Source organism: Eumetopias jubatus, unplaced genomic scaffold (assembly GCF_037043125.1).
Source record: "Eumetopias jubatus isolate StellerSeaLion01/CBP00866 unplaced genomic scaffold, mEumJub1_p1.0 scaffold_6, whole genome shotgun sequence".
Lineage (NCBI taxonomy): Eukaryota > Metazoa > Chordata > Mammalia > Carnivora > Otariidae > Eumetopias > Eumetopias jubatus.
In genome coordinates, this window is record NW_028274812.1 from 70,048,126 (window position 1) to 70,065,706 (window position 17,581).

Sequence of the window (17,581 nt, forward strand, 5' to 3'; positions counted from 1 at the left end):
GCAGGAAGACAGGAGTAAACATAACTATTAGCAGGAAGCCTCGAATGATACTTTATTTCACTGAATCTAAGGTACCATCTGTGTAAGATGCACCCATATTTTGTGTACCACTAAGAAAAAATGCTACTAAGTAAATTATAGCATGCCAGTGATTATAAGATGAATTCTGATTTCACCAATGTTAAATTGTGAAAGATTATGCATGTTAGAATAAAAGAAATAGGTATTATACAAAAGTTGGTGATTGGACATACTTCTTAGACACCATGGAACCAACAGTTACTAGGCTCTTGTCTTTGGGGTCTTGTGCCTGGGCCAGGGATGGGGTGATGGCAGATAAATAAATGGGAGGGGCACCTGGGTGGCTCAGTCGGTTAAGCGTCTGCCTTTGGCTCAGGTCATGATCTCGGGGTCCTGGGATCGAGCCCCGTGTCAGTCCCCCTGCTCACTGGGGAACCTGCTTCTCCCTCTCCTCTGCTCCTCCCCCTATCTGTGCTCTCTCGATCTTAAATAAATAAATAAAATCCAAAAAAAAAAAAGAAAGAAATGGGAAACACCATTCAATGATTAAGAAGGTTACATTGCAGTGAGTGTGTTTCAAAAGAGGAAGAGATCATAGGATTTGAGGAATAGATGCTATTTGTGGTCAATTTTGAGCAATGGATAGATATAATTTCAACTAGTGGAAAAGGTGGGGAGGGGATGGTAACATGGAAGAAGAAAGGCTGAGGTGTATTCAGGAGACAGTGGGCAGATACCCTACCAAATGTACAAAAGTCTCAGGTTCTCATCTTCCTAGTTCCATGACCCTGGTATCAATGGTTCTTTTAGGTTCATTCCACTTAGAATAAACCTCAGGAAGATGGGGTGCCTGGGTGATGAAGTTGGTTGAGCGTCCAACTCTTGGTTTCAGCTCAGGTTGTGATCTCGGGGTTGTGAGATTGAGCCCTGCTTTAGGCTCTGTGCTCAGCGCGGAGTCTGCTTGAGATTCTTTCCCTCTCTCCCTGCCCCCCTCTTTTAAATAAATCTTAAAAAAAAAAAAAAAAAAGAATAAACCCAGGGAAGAAATTTGTCTGGTCCGGTCTGGGCCACACATGTTGAAGATGATGAGAGCTCTGTGTTATGTGTAAGTTTAGAAAGTTAAAACTAACTTGGAACTCCTGGGTGGCTCAGTCGGTTAAGGGTCTGCCTTTGGCTCAGGTCATGATCCCAGATAGCTGGGATCAAGTCCTGCATCAGGCTCCCTGCTCAGTGGGGAGCCTGCTTCTTCCTCTGCTTCGGCCTGCTGCTCCCCCTGCTTGTGCTCTCTCTCTGACAAATAAATAAATAAAATCTTTAAAAAAGTTAGAACTTTTCAAAGACATTTGATTTTGGTTCCATCTCTTTGTAAACATCTGCAGAAGGGAGAACCAGGAATTCAAAAAAATGGAAAGCTGCATAGTTTAAGGAAACCAATGAGACAGAAAAGAATGGTAATAACCGTGGAGAAGGTTCAAGTCAGGTTCAGTTATGTGTGAGAGCCACGGCCCATGTGCTGACATAACAGAGACTGGGGAGCCAGGGGAAAGAGCTGTTCTATGAGGAGGGTGAGGAGTTTGGGCCTTGCAGACAAGTGGAGATGTGAATGAAAGTTATAGATGTTGGTCTGGGGCTGAAGGGAGGTAAGAATTTGGGACTGCCTTCCTAGATGTGCTCAACAAAGCTATCCAAGTGGATGGAACTCCAGGAGCAAAGCAGAAGAGAGGAGGTCCGCAGACAAAAGCTTAGGAGTATATGGTTAGGTGGGGAGAGAGGGACTGATCAGAGAAGTAGAAGGAGAAACAGAAGACCGTTGTGTCATGGAAACTGGAAGAAGGGTGACTCTCAAATGGAGGAGGGTACAGCTGGGGGCAATAATAACCATAACAATTGAGAAGGGTAAAGATTGTGAACAGACATGGCAAGATGGAGGCCAGAAGCTCAGTGCGATCAAGCACACAGGTAGATATTAAAGAAGAGGGACAGTTATTCTTAACTGTAAGTGATTTCAGTAGGTAGAAGGGAACACACTCCGAGGATTACTACTATTTATTATGGAAAGAATATTTTAGACTTGTTTTCTTGAAGGATTTAAAAATAACATGGTGATTGGATGAGGGTTGTGGTCTCAGTGGTTGGTTCCCCAAACTATTCTATTGGAATTTAGGGGACTGGTCTGAAAACAGTGTTTATGACCTGGTCGCCAGGTCTGTGGACAAGCAACAGTACTGAGGACTTGTGCCATCCTCTGTCCCCACATGCATGGGGTGGGCACCACCAGGAGAGAGCGCGGCCACTGCCTCTATCACAAAAGATAGAGCAGATGTTAAAGCAACCTCGTTGTATAAAGGACCAAGTATTGAGTGCATTCTCTGTGCTTGACACCATGGTGAGGATGGGATATATGGTTCCCAACTCGATTCTCATGTAAACCCTGCTGAGGTGGGAAGGATTGCCCCTACTACATACCCACTAAAGTGTGCCTTCCATAACTGTATTCAACACATCTAGGTTGGTGGACTTCATGTGAAACAATTATTTCCCATAGTATTTTCAGGAAAAAGACAATTTATTCCCTTACTTAGATGGACAGAGATGGGGTTGGAAAGAGTAGGAAAAAAACCCAAATCGGTCTGGGTTGTGCTGAAACATGTGGGCATGGAGTCATCCCTACATCCAGGTAGAAACTGGGAGTCAACTAGGACACGCGGCTAGCTCTTGAGGCTGGAGGCTGGCCCATGAGACACGCAGCTATTCAGGGCGGCCAGGACAAAGCATTATAGGTTTCCACCACCTGTGCTGTTGTAGGGAAGGAAAAAGTTTTCCTCGACCCTCTTAGAGTTCTGGCTGAGTCTGAGAATGAAACTGAAGAAGACAGATTAACAGGAGGAATGTATACATATTTATCTAATACAAGTTTCATGTGACACCGAACTTTGTAAAGACGTGAAGACCCAAAGAAATGGTTAGACCTGAGTGTTTTTATGCTGGACTTGATGATGAGTGAAGAGTCATGGAAAGATGTCATAGGACCAAGGGTATGAGGTAAGTGTAGTAAGTTGGGGGGTGTGGGGGAGTTAACAAGGACTGTTTCTTCAGATTCCTCTCTGTGTCCCTTCATCTTTGGAGATAAGGGTGCTCCTTTCCTCTGGGTGTGGAGAAGGTACCTATCTCATAAAGGTTATGACCTGCTTCAGGCGATGGTGGAAAGTCCTTCCCGCACAAACTGTTTCTCAAATTCCTTAATCTTGAAATAGTCAGTAGGCTATATTTGGGGTGTTGTGTGTCCTGTTTAAAAGGTACAGACCAGCAGGATTCATATCCCCACCACCACCCTTGGAGACTTCTTCCCCCTTTCCTTTCATTGCAAAAGAGCAGACAGCTGTGGTTGTGGGATTAACACTGGATTGGAAGCAGCTGACACCCCCACAAAACGTGACACGAGTCAAAATGGTGCCCACAAGGAAGGCTGCACGTGCAACCCATCTGAGGGTGGATGTGCTGGCTTGTTTGCACAGAGACCTAAATCCCATGCCAGGAGGGCCCTATGTCCCAACCTGTCCAACCCCCAGAGCCACGGGTGAGCATCTGTACCAGTAGTATAAAAACATTCCCCATTAGCAGATTGGATAAAGCACTCAATCCTCACCCTCAAACCTTCAGATGTCATTACGAAATGACATTTGGGTCAACCATTGAGAACATTAGGTTTGGGATTTATTTTAAAAGAGAAAATGAAAAATAAACCTCGGTTATAGTAAACCATTGTTTAATCTAAACTGGCCGGGTTTATGGTGGCAATGTTCTTCTCCACCTTGTCCATTTAGCCCAAGGCCTCTCAAACTCTGCGGTGCATATGAATAACCCGGGAGTCTTATTAACAAGCACATTGCGATTCAGTAGGTGTGGGAAGGGACTCAGAATTATGCATTCCTAACAAGCACCTGGCAGATGTTTGCGCTGTTGGTCTGCAGGCCACGCTTCAAACGGCAAGGCCCTGGAAACCCCTGCTCATCGTTTAAAGTTGAGCTTAAATGTCACCTCCCCCCTGTTGATTTCCTGACATCCTCTTCGTTCCCAAAGCAGAATTGATTACTACTTCACTGGTGCTCCCAAAGCATCTCATTTTATGCATTTGAGCATTAATAAATTTCCTTTACATTGAGAATATCTTCCTTAATCCATGCTTTCCTAGCTCTGGCCAAGCAGTGGTCAACTGGGGAGTTAAAAAAAAAAAAATCTCAGTGCCTGAGCCCCGCCACCACCAGAGTGTCTGATTTTATTATAGTCCTCGCTCTTGTAGCTGGGGCACAGAGGTACAAGAGCACCTGGCTCCGGGGATCCCACACAGACCAGGTTCGGCCACTCGTCGCTGACAACATCCCAAGGCAGAGAAATGAGTGGTAGTGAAACAAGAAAGGAATTATTTCCGTGAGGCCAACAGCAGGAAGACAGCCAACTAGTGTCTCAGACGGTCTCCAAAGTGGTGAAAATACTTGCAGGGGGACAAAGGTGTGTGGGTACATGCAGGGGGCCATAAAGGTCACATTGATCCTTGTGTTGGGGTCAGTCATGTGGGGTCTTGCTGGCTCAGGGTGGTCCTTATTGCTTCAGGGGGTAGTTTTGGTTCCCATCTGGGGAAGCTTTGCTCGCTGGGTCTCTCGCCTGAGTTAAGAAATAAGCTGGAAAGAACTTAATCACTTAGAAAGTACAGAGAGGTCAAAACGGAGGTAGAGTTGAAGTCCTCATTCACTCTCCAACTTTTAAATAACACTAACTCTTTTTTGAAGGCTGATACTAAAATCTGAAATAAATTTCTTTGGAAGAGTATTGTCTTGGCTTGGTTTGATGGTTCACAAACTGTGTTCCCTGGGACCCAGTGGGTGTTCTGGGGGTGCTTCAGGAACTACTCCAGGAGTGGGAGATGGGAGAATAGGAATGAGTAGAGGGCATGGGAACAAGGCAATGGACCCAGCCAGAATGGGGGGACAGTGAGGAAGGAAGAGAAGCTCACCCTTCCTCTTTTCCCAACAACTTTTTCAACCTGCTTTTGGATAAACCAACCAGCCCAACAAAGACTACTTAACCTACTATGAGCAAGTGCCCAGTCTTTTAATCCTTCCAAGAACCCCATGAAGTAGGGTTCACAGAGGAGATAAAAGGGGGAAAGACGGCAAGATACAGGGCCAGGACAGGAACAAGACTTCTGCCCCCACGTCCTCTCACTTTTCATGGTTCCCCGCAGGAAAGCTGTGGGGTCCGAGACACAAAGGCCCCCAGGGAAGCCTCAGTCTTCTCCCATCAGCACTGCTCGGATCCATCCAGAAGGTACCCGGCTTCCTGGTAGCCCAGGTGGAACGAGGTTAGAGGTGGGAGGGAGAGGCAGGCACCAACCGCCCATAGAACTTTGGGTTTCTGAACTGACTTCAGATTTGCCCAAACTATTGGAAGAAGCGCCCAGCCTGGGGCCTGGTCTTCTGGCTTCCAGCCTTCCTCCCCTTCTCCCTGTCCCCAGTACCTGCCCTCTTCCTTAAGAGAGCACCACTGCTCCACCTTTGGTAGGAAGCTGGCAGTTACCAGCACGATAGCCCCCTTTCTCCCCTGATGCCGGCTCTGCCATTGTAGGGCCAGAGAGTGGAACGTGGCCACAACCTTTTTTCATCCCTCCTGTGAGCAGAAAGAGTGCGTGTGGGTGAAAGCTGAAGCAGAGGATGGAATCACACATGTAATAAGCCCTAGAATGTAAGCTCCACGGGACAGGGATTTCCATCTGTATTCTTTTTTTTTTTTTTTTTCAAAATTTATTTATTTGACAGAGAGATAGAGAGCACAAGTAGGCAGAGCGGTAGGCAGAGGGAAAGGGAGAAGCAGGCTCTCTGCTGAGCAGGGAGCCCGATGCGAGGCTTGATCCCAGGACCCTGGGATCATGACCTGAGCCGAAGGCAGCCGCTTAACCGACTGAGCCACCCAGGCGCCCCTCCATCTGTATTCTTAACTGCTGTGTTTCAGGGCATATAACAGTGCTTGGCACATGGTCGATGCTCAGAAAATATTTATGGAAGGAAGGAATGAATAACTACTCTTTGTTAAGTACCCATTATGTGCCAGATACCGTGCCGGGTGCTTTACTTATACCATGTCATTTCCTGTTAGCTACTGAAATGTCTTATTCATGTTCCGTATGGGGGCAGGAGTCTGGAGATTCAGCGAACGCATTTTGGGAGCTGTGTGACATTGAGCAATGTACTTAATCTCTCTGAGCTTTCGTTTCTCCACCTGGGGGAAAAAAAAAGAAGATGGTAATTCTGGCCTCTTTGGGTGGATTTGAGGAGTAAGTTAATGGGTCTAAGGTACTCAGCCCAGGGCCCGGCCCAGAGAACAAACAATGTAGACAAGGAGAGGAGCAGGAAAGGGCATGAGGAGGGGGGAGGTGAAGAAGGCAAAGGAGAGGAAGGAAGAAAACATTGAAAATCGCCCTACAACCCAAACTATCCCTTCCAACTCTAACTGCAATCATTTCTAAAACAACAAAAATTTTAATATTGACCTGATCTCAGAGTATATAAAATTCTTCGCAAGAGAACCCAGTTTGCATTTTACCCAGACATTTTCATCACAAGGACAGATGAAAACTTTGTCATGGACCAGTCGGTGCTCTTGGGGACCACCTTTCTAAGAGGGGGACTTGTTCTTCATTTTGCAGAGGTGAGAACAGACCCAGGGAGGTTGAGTAACTTGCATAATGGCAGACAGCTAGTTTTTAGAGGAAAAGTGCTTACCCAGACACTCTCTTCTGCCAGTTATAAAGTTCAAATTAGTTAATATTCATCAAATGACATGAATTTGTGACAGCATGTGACCTGAGTTAAGACATCTCCTTTCAGCCAGAGATTCCAACCTCTCAGCCCTCTGACCCATGGGACACGTATGAATGCCCAGACTATGGTACTTCATGTATTTTCTCTGAATTTGGAATGATAAGGTGGGTCACCTCTCAGGATTCTTCACTTGATCATGCTTTCCACTGAGTTTCCTAGAGCATAGCTCTGGCCTCAGGAAAACTCCTTTGAAAAAAACTGCTTGATGTTGGGACGCCTGGGTGGCTCAGTCGATTAAGCATCTGCCTTTTGCTCGGGTCATGATCCCAGGTCCTGGGATCGAGCCCCACATTGAGCCCCATATCGGGCTCCTTGCTCAGCAGGGAGCCTGCTTCTTCCTCTGCCTGCTGCTCTCCCTGCTTGGGCTCTCTCTCTCTCTCTCTCTCTATTTGACAAATAAATCAAATAAAATCTTTTAAAAAATTGCTTGATGTCATTAAATACTATCCAGGTTTACACATCTGCTTTTAGCAAGACCCTCTGGCCCTTGACCTCATGGTCCAAGATGGTGGTAGGAATCCTAGCAGTCATTTCTGCAACTGAAGAAGCAGGATGCTTAAGGGGAGGTAGAAGGAAAAATGGAGCATCCTTTCAAGGAAAGCTATCTTTCAGTGAAAGTTCCAGGAGGCTGTCACACACTTCCCCATTGGCTAGAACTTGGTCCCATGGCCACATCTAGCTGCAAAGAATGCTGGGAGGGGCGCCTGGGTGGCTCAGTTGTTAAGGGTCTGCATTTGGCTCAGGTCATGATCCCAGGGTCCTGGGATCGAGCCCCGCATCGGGCTCCCTGCTCCGCGGGAAGCCTGTTTCTCCCTCTCCCACCCCCCCTGCTTGCGTTCCCTCTCTCACTGTGTCTCTCTCTGTCAAATAAATAAATAAAATCTTAAAAAACAAAAGAATGCTGGGAAATGTATTTACTCTGAATAGGCATATACCTAGCTAAAAACAGGGAATTCTGGAAGAAAAGGAAAAACATATACTGTAGGAAATAGTTCCTGCCATACCACCCAAGAACACAGCCACTTGCTTCCATGAAGCTCCAGCTGAAAAGAGGAAGGTCATAAGTAAGGACAAAATGTTCAGCGATTGCCCCCCTCTCTCCCTCCCCCTCACCCAGATACCTCTTGTTACTATCTCAAGTGTGAAGCAGGGCAGAGATACATGGGACTTCCTAAAGCATCGTGTTAATGACAGAAGCTTCTGTTACTACTGAGCTCAGAGACTTGGAATGTTTCTATGCCCAGAAATAGGACCTGGGTACTGAGTCCCTGCCATCATTTATTTTGAAAGAGGGCAGGAGTTTTCCTTTCCCTCAGCTCTGCCAATTTTAGGGACAAGCAAATGGGGTCAGCAAATCCAAGGTAATTCTCTTTGGGAAAGACTGTGAAGGCTTCAATCCCCTGCTCCCACCCACTGCCCCCACCCCTGTTTATGTGCCTTCTCTCTCCAGAGGCTGCGCTGGGCTGTTCTCCTCACACTCTAAGGGGGCCTTGATTACTAGGGGCAAGAGAGCAAAACAAGCCTCTGAGGTGATTCTCAGTCTGGGGTTGTTTTCCCAGGAATAATGAAGGGTTTGCCCTGAGTCACCCCTACCCTCTCAGTTAACTGTAGTACATTGTTTGGAGATCTCCTGCTGGTGTAAAGGATGTAAAGGGGACACAGAGGAGAGCTTCTTCTGAGTTAGAATAGCTTTAGACATTGAATCCATAAACAAATATGACATACGTGTATTAAAAATAAGAATAATGCCAGAGTGAGGTGAGTAGCGGGAGCTTATTGTTCAGGAGGCTCGTTCTTAGTAAAAGAAACAAGACTACATTTAAAAATAACATACTGTGAATAACAATGTGTTTGTTCATGGGTTAGTAATCTGGACCATTTGCGTGCCTGTGATTCAAGTTACTGCCTATCTTGAGGTCATAATGTCCAAAAACAAAGGCATCTTTCCTTTTCTACAATACTCTTCTGTTCTTGTCTCCTTCGTGTTAATCATAGTCCACGTGGATATGGGCATCTAAATGGTTGGCATGGCTAGTCATATCTGTATTTCTGGAAAAGCTACCTTTTATTTATTTATTTATTTTTGTTTGTTTAATTTTTATTTTAATTCAAAAAGCCACCTTTTAATAAACCATTTATTATTGGATAACCGTATAAACTACTTACAGCCCACAGCTTTTATTGAGGTATGCTTTACATGCAGTGAAATGTATAGATCTTAATGATGAGAACAGTTCAGTGAGTTTTAACAGGCATGTATACCCAGTAACCTGCCTTCCTATCAAGAGACGGAGCATTTCGGACACCTCACAAAATTCTCTAATGCCTTATTTCCAGTCAGTCCCTCATGTCCACCTCCCCGCAACCTCACAGCCAGTGTTCTGGATTCTATCACCGTTAGATTTGTTTTGTCAGTTCTAAAACTTTGTATAAATGGAATCATAAGGCATGTAGTCTTTTGTGTCTGGCTTTTTTCACTCAGCAGACATTTTTGAGATTCCTTCATGGTGTTGCAAGTATCTATAGCTCAATCCTATTTGCTGCTGAGTAGTATCCCATGGTATGAATAAACCGTGATTTCGTGATCCATTCTCCTTCATTTTCAGTTCACTTCATTTTCAGTTTGGATAAGTAAAGCTTTTTATAATAGTTATAATAAATAATTTAAATAACTATATAAATAATAAATGTAAAACTTATAAATAAAGGAGCTGACAGGTATGTGTGAGTATGTGCCTGACTTATCACAGAAACACGTGCACCAAAGATACTCAACTAAAGCTCAGAGTTGGCAAAGCTGCAACCAGAACTATGCCTTGCGTAAATCCTGGGGTGAGTGAGGAATTGTGGAAGGTGGTGGGACAAAGCAAAACATTATCAACTCATGAACTTAAAAAAAAGTTGTTATTTGGGGCGCCTGAGTAGCTCAGTTGGTTAAGCATCTGCCCCTGCTCAGGTCAGGATCCCAGTGTTCTGGGATCGAGCCCCGAGTCGGGCTCCCTGCTCAACGGGGAGCCTGCTTCTCCCTCTCCCTCTGCTCCCATGCTCCTGCTCTCTTGCTTGTTCTCTCTCTATCTCAAATAAATAAATAAAATCTTAAAAAAAAAAGTTGTTACCTACCAGTTGCCATCAAATGAAGAAAGTAGGCTTGGTTTTAAAATGCATATTTACAATTTAGAGACGAGTTACTCCTGATGGGCTATTAATTGCTCCATTTTACAGTGGAGAAAATTCTTGGACTCTTAGTTTTCTTATTTGTAAAATGGAGATACTAGTTCCTAACTTGCAGGGTGGCCGTATTTTTTTTTTTTTTTTTGAGAAGCAAATGAGAGAATGATCTAAATGCCTATCAAAGTTATCTGTCAGCTTAAAGCTCCGTGTAAGTGCAAAGTGGTAGTGTTTGTGACAAATTCACACAGGCTTCCCTTGAAAGACTAGAGTGGAATATTTCACATGTGTCATGCATTTTTTTGTTTATTAACACATTTACCTTCCTAAGAATAAATATTATTTTTATCATTCCCATTTTTACAGATGAAGAGCTTGAGGCCCAGAGGCCACACAGGTTTAAACGGCATAAGTGGGATTTTAATCCATGGAACCGGCTCGAATCTGAGCTGTTACTATTGTGCCATCTGCCTTTCTAAAAAGATGTCATCATACCTCCTCCCAACAGCTCACTTTACAATAATTGTCTTCATCCACAGCCTTTATTTCCTTGTGGGAGGGTTGCTATATTCAGATTTGTTGGCCTGCTGTCTACAAGATACAAGAGAAGGAAGCTGCAAGCTTGCCTAAAATCTCAGTGATTTCCCATTTTGGTCTTCCTGGAGGTTTGCAGTGAGATTGCCGGGTCAGCCATGCTCTCAGCAAATACTCTGTATTTATGAGACAATCAGAACCACCCACAGGATAGAACAGATCCTAGGAGCTCCTACTTGAGGCCATCTTTCCCATGACGCACAGTTTGGTGTCCAGCTGAGGTGGGAAACACTGTAGCACTGAATGCTAAGAAGGAAACATCCCCATATCCAAGGCCATTTGGTCATTTACTGGAATGTCTCTGTTCTCACCTGGACATTTGGGCTTGCTTCTCTTGGACCACTCTTGCACCTTAGGTTGTACCCCCTTTTGTCTGAGCTGTGGATAACTGAGTTGAAAGGCACCTTGCATGACTGGGTGGGGATGCGGGGGTGGGCAGCATAGCATTTCTTTTTTCTTTTAAAATTACTAGGGACCACTCTTTAAAAAGGGGGGGGGCGCCTAGGTGGCTCAGTCTGAAGAGCATGCGACTCTTGATCTCAAGGTCATGAGTTTGAGCCCTATGTTGGGTGTCTAGAGATTACTTAAATGAATGAATAAATAAAAACTTTAAAAATAAAATAAATAAATAAATAAAATACAATAAAATTACTGGGAACCACTAATTAATACCTTCAAATTGATCTGAAAGTGAAGTTCAGTTTTTAAGCAAAATAAGCATGGTTGTCTAAAATATTACATGTCTCGAACACTGAGGTTTCAGAGAGAGTGAGCTGTGGAACTTCTAAAGTTGGGTGAAACTTAACTCGGCAACTGCTGAGACGGAATATTCAACTCTGGAAGAACCAGCTGAGAAAACCACCTGTGTTGCTTTCTTTAGCTTTTTCTACAGAAGCAGGAGTTGTGGCCTCCAAAACCACATCACCAGGGATTGGCTGGCTGTATCTTCAGCATTGACTAAAGCAGGAAATTACCAGATGTATCTAAATGGAGCTAAAGAACCTCCTACAACTTTGTAACCACTTGGGAAACATGACCCAAACCAAATTACCCACCTGGACCTGTTTTCTGTTCATAAAGTACATTAACTTGGAGAGCACCAAAACCCCCTCTGGCTGGGATAGTCATGGTTCTAGGAGGTGCCTAACAGTCAGGGCCTGCAATCCTCTACAAGCCTGTCATTATGTTCATGTTGGAGCTGTCCTGGAGGTTCTCCTGGTGGGATAGCAGGGTACAGAGCAAGATTCCGGGTGATTTCAGAAACCCCTAACACGGGGCGCCTGGGTGGCTCAGTCGGTTAAGCGTCTGCCTTCGGCTCAGGTCATGGTCCCAGGGTCCTGGGATTGAGTCCTGCATCGGGCTCCCTGCTCAGTGAGGAGCCTGCTTCTCCTTCTCCCTCTCCCTCTGCCTGCTGCTCCCCCTGCTTCTGCATGCGCTCTCTCTCTGCCAAATAAATAAATAAAATCTTTAAAAAAAAAAAGAAGCCCCTAAAAAAAGCCCAACCCTGACAGTCAGAGGGCAGAAAGTGGATACAAATCTACAAAAAGCTTTCATTTCACTGACTTTTAAGGATCCCCAGTGTTTTCTCTCTCCTTAAAGCAAAGAACCAAGTCCTTTGAAAAAGTGAATACATGGTGAGGGTAGCTATTTTGTTTTTATTTTTCCCCAGATTCAAAGAGAGTAGAATTTTTGTTAGCTTATTTTAAGGAATTATATGCAACCAAAGTTAATCTGTGAATCAAGACAGTCCCATGCTAAAAAGAGTCAGACAGTCATACATTAATTTGCACAACTATTATGTCCTTTTCTGCTGCTGAGTTCAGCTAAAGCCTGTTGTTTATTTTACAGTAAGATTAAATTGCATTCTTTCTTTTCTTCAAGAGTTGAACAGCTCCAAATGTGGCTTCTCATTAAAAAAATTCATTCTTACTGGGGCCAAAAAGCCTTCTTTCATTCAAATGAATCATTTCCCCTAATTAGCGGGGAATAATCTGGAACTAATGAACTAAAAGATCTAAGGTGTCTTCAAAATGCCTTGGGCAACATGTTAGATAAGAAGACTGTGTGATAAATAAAATCATTTTGCACACCAGCCATTTCAGGAAGGGGGTGGAGTTGGAGTCAATGGAAAAGCACAGGCCCTGGGATCAAAAGCCGAAGTTTTCCTGTTTATTAACCACATGTCCTGCGGAAAATAACTGAATGTCTCGGAGCCTCAGCTTCCTCATCCATGAAGTAGATGTAGTAATCTGCTGTGCCTACTTACAGGGCTGGTTCTTGGGGCCAAATGGAACCACGGCTGTAAAAATGTTTCGTAAATGCCACAGGACCATTCAGTTGCAAACTGGAGTTACTCCGCAGCTGGGTTGCTTCAGGGATGATGAAAGAACTCCTTGTGTTTTGCATTCAGCCCTCAGACCACATAATGCTACTGAGGGGACCCCACATCACCACCCCTCTCTCATCCTAAGCACACCCCAGGAAGGGCTCCAAACGGTCACTGTGGCTTTAGGCATAGACTGATCTCACAGCATTTCCTTTTTTCTCCACGATGACTCCTCTGGAGCTGGGATGAGCATATCAAACTCCATCAACAAGAAATTAGGGGACTTTTTGCGAAGTTATACTTGAACCTAGAAGCCTGTGTGTTTCAGTTAAAGACAGGCTTGGAAAGGATAAAAAGTTGCCTTAACAATTTGATCATAATTCCAGCAGAGGGAGACAGGGCTGCACTGACCCCCCACAGGACCAGCGGTGTAATTCACAGGTTTACATCACCAACAGCCCGTCTTCCTTCTTTCCTTTCTAATTGGAGGACTGTAGTTATCATTTTAATATCTCTGGGTGGAGGAAATATATGGCTAAAGGCCCTTATGAATTCAGCTGCACTTCCAAAACACTTCCAAAATGGGTTTGCATTTTATTGATCCCAGGAGCCACTAGGACAACAGTGGCAAAGGTGGGTCGTACGTTCAGCCTACAGAGGCTTCGCACCTGTGGTGGGCACCCCTGGAGGCTGAGCCCGCTGTCATGCTGTTTTCTTCCTTCCTGAATCACAGCCCGTTTTGTTCAAGCACCTGCCCCTTCCCTGTCCAGAAGGGGATCCTGACTCGTCTAACAGATCACATTTTCCTCTGATGAAGGTAACTGATCTAAGGGTGGACTTACGACCTTATGTGGTGGACCCAGTCAAACGGTAGGGAAGGGCTTATCTTCCATACTCCGGGAAGAGGTTGTCTCTCTTTCTCTTCCATTGGATATGAGTGAGGAAATGTGTTGCTGTTGGCAGCCATATGCAACCACAGGGAAGAAAATAGAAGAAATATAAAAGAATGAGGGAAGGAAAGAACCTGAGTTATTGTTGTTGCTGTTCTTTAAGAACCTGAGTTTTTGATGATACCACTAAATCAAATAACCCTGCAGCCTGGGTTTCTTGTTATTGTGAGATAATGCATTTCTTTTCAAGCCTGCTTGAGTCAAGCCTCTATTTTTTGCAGATACGGTACCTGTATATATAGATTGATGGACTCCCTTTGCTTTCCCCGAGGGCACCCAGTGGTCTTCAGTCCACTGGGTGGGTTGAAATAGTGATTGAGAGCCACTACTTTTGTTTGTTTGTTTGTTTGTTTTTCTTTAGAATTCCAGTATAGTTAATACTAGTTTCAGGTGCACAATATAGTGACTCAACACTTCTATATATTATTGAGTGTTCATCATGATAAGTGCACTCTTTAATCCCCTTCACTTATTTCACCCATCCCTCACCCTCTTCCCTCTGATAACCATCAGTTTGTTCTCTATAGTTAAAAGTCTGTTTCTTGAAGAGCCACTATTTTTTTTAAGATTTTATTTATTTATTTGAGAGAGAGAGAGAGCACAAGCAGGGGGAGTGGTAGGCAGAGGGAGAAGCAGCCTCCCCACTGAGCAGGGAGCCTGATGAGGGGTTCGATCTCAGGTTCCTGAGATCATGACCTGAGCCGAAGGCAGATGCTTAACCGACTGAGCCACCCGGGCACCCTGTCCTTTGACTACTTTTTATTTTAAACTATCTATTGGTTTTCCATGGGTCACTTATTGAGGAGATTGTTGCAAATTATTTCTGCGATATTATTCTTTCCATTGACATAGCACTTTACAGATCCTTATTATTTATTGCCAGTCCTGGATGGATCTATAACTTAGAGGGTTTATTCCAAATGAGAGATTGCAGTACAACAAGTCAAAAAAATATCCAAAGTTACCCAAGATGTCCATTACTGTGCTGAAAATACTCATATGTTGTAAGTCCTCCTCTCATTACTAGTTCTCACGGGATGGAGGGAAAAATTCAAGTCATCTAAAATAACAAACCATGGTAGTTTTTAAAAAACAGGAATCTTTAGTGCTGCCTTCCTTCATTCTCCTTTTCAAGGGTGGGGGATTATATATGTGTTTTTCTTACTGCCCTTTGTTGCTGGTTTATGTTCATAACCTCAAATCAATTTAAACTAAAAAAATCACATTTTAAAGACCCACTTGTGGCTCCTATTGGAAAGAACTTGCCAAAGCAGGAAGTAGGGCTTGCCTCCTAGGAAGGAGACCAAACACCCAACGTCCCAAAGATTTTGGCCAAGTGTTTGAGGGATTGTTCAGAGAATCACCAGGTAATTTGGCTAAGCATTCATGAAACATTTATTATTTTACCATAATTATAAGAAATAAAGAATCAAAAAGGAATGTAATTTTTCAACCAACAGTGTACAGTCTTGTGCTGGGTGCTGGTGTGATAAAAAGATGAATAAGATACAGTTGATGACATTTTATACTGTCCTTAGAAAAGGAAGGTTAACAGTGTATGTGAAACAAGTAGCCAACCATTTTAGGCAGCAGATAATTAGATGCTAAAGTTTGCATTACAGACTAAATGCTATCAGCACACAAAAAAAGAGAGCTCAAGATGAGCTATTGCGGTTTTGAGAGGTTATTTTATAAAAAAGATGAGCTACACAGAGTGGTTTGGATTTGGATGAACTTTCAAGGTGAGAAAATTGGGGCAATTATGGTATTGTGTTTAAAAAATTAAATCAATGCTAATCAAAAATAATTTTCATTTCAAACGTTGTTGAATGTTTTCCTAAAAGGTGTCACTACATGAGCATCTGAAATTGTTTTCTATTTTTTGGAAGACTTCAAAATTAAACTTAGAAAACAATGTCAATGTATTTATGTACTTTGTTCTTTAGGAAACAAGAGCACTGGGCATTGAATAGTTTCCTTATTCATTCACTAAATATTTATTGAGCACCTACTGTGAGCCAGTGAGGATTCTAAGTGATGAGCAAAAGAGATATGCCTCACAGATGACTGAAATCTTGTTCAGAGTAGTTAGAAAAGAAGGAAGAGACACAAAATCTAATTAGGTAGGGTGGTTGGGGGCCTTCTCCGAAAAGGCAAATTTCAGTTAAGATTTAAAGAATGAAAAGAGCCAGCCAACCCTGCCAAGAGGGCAGCAGAGGTCCACGCAGTCCCTGAGGTTGAGTTTGAGGTGTCCATGTGTATCAGCCAGGGTTCTCGAGAAACAGAATCTATAGGATACAGATCTATGCTTCTGTGTATCTATGTATTTATCTATCTATCTCCTGCTTTATTTATTTCAAGGAATTGGCTTATGTGATTGTTGGAGCAGGAAGCGCAGAATTTATAGGGCAGGCTGGTAAGCTGGAACTCTCAGGAAGGAGATGATGTTGTAGTCTCAAGGCAGAATGTCTTCTTCTGGGAAACCTCAGGTTTACTCTTTAAGTTCTTTGATATGATTGGATGAGGCCCACCCACATTATCAAAGGTAATCTCCTTTACTTAAAGTCAACTGATAGTAGATGTGAAACACATCTACAGAATGCCTTCCCAGCAAGACCTAGATTAATGTGTGATTAAATAACTGGGTAGTATGGCCTTGCCAAGAAGACACATAAAACATCATAGCGGGAAACTGTCACATCTAACACAATGTCTGGAGTCTGATGAGATGAGGGAAGGTAACCTGATAAACTTGGGGATCTGGACAGGAGTATCAAGGCCAGGATACAGAGTTTAGCTTTTAGTCAAAGTGCATCAGGAAACCATAGAAGGAAAGTGATTCTAAAGTTTATATGGAAAGGCAAAAGATCCTGAATAGCCATTAAAATATTGAAGAAGAACAAAGTTAGAGGACTGATACTACCCAACTTCAAGATCTACTTTACAGCTGTAATAATCATGACAGTGTGATATTTGTGAAAGAGTAGACAGTAGATCGATGGAACAGAATAGAGAGACCAGAAATAGACCCATACAAATATAGTCATCTAACTTCTGACAAAGGAGCAAAGACCGTTTGATGGAGAAAGGATAGTCTTTTCAACAGATGGTGCTGGAACAGCTGTATATCCACGTGCACACACAGACACAGACACACACACACACACACACACACAGAGAGAGAAGAAAGAAAAGAAAAAGTGAATCTAGACGAAGACATTTACTCAAGCAACAAATATTTATTGATTTCTACCAAGTGTCAGGCACCAAGCTTGAAAGGATTCTCATGATGAAAAAATATGTGTGGATAAAATTCAGACTCTATCAAAGGATTATATTCTGATGGTCTCTTGATCCTTGGCACTGTAGTTGTGGCTGGAACAGTTGTGGAACTCTTGGCTGGGTTTGTTCAGACCCAAAGATTTAGACAGTGGAAAGCTCAATCCAGCTGAGGCTTCTTATTAATCTAGATATCCCATCAATCATAAAAATTGTAAAATAGATGGTGGGCAGTCTCCAAATAGCCTCTTGTCACCACCATATTAAATTAAAAAGTAATTTAAGTGGTTTTGGTGTGACATCAGCACAGCTGGTTTATGGATTAGTAATTCAACAGGAAAATGACACATTACATTACAAATGGGCTT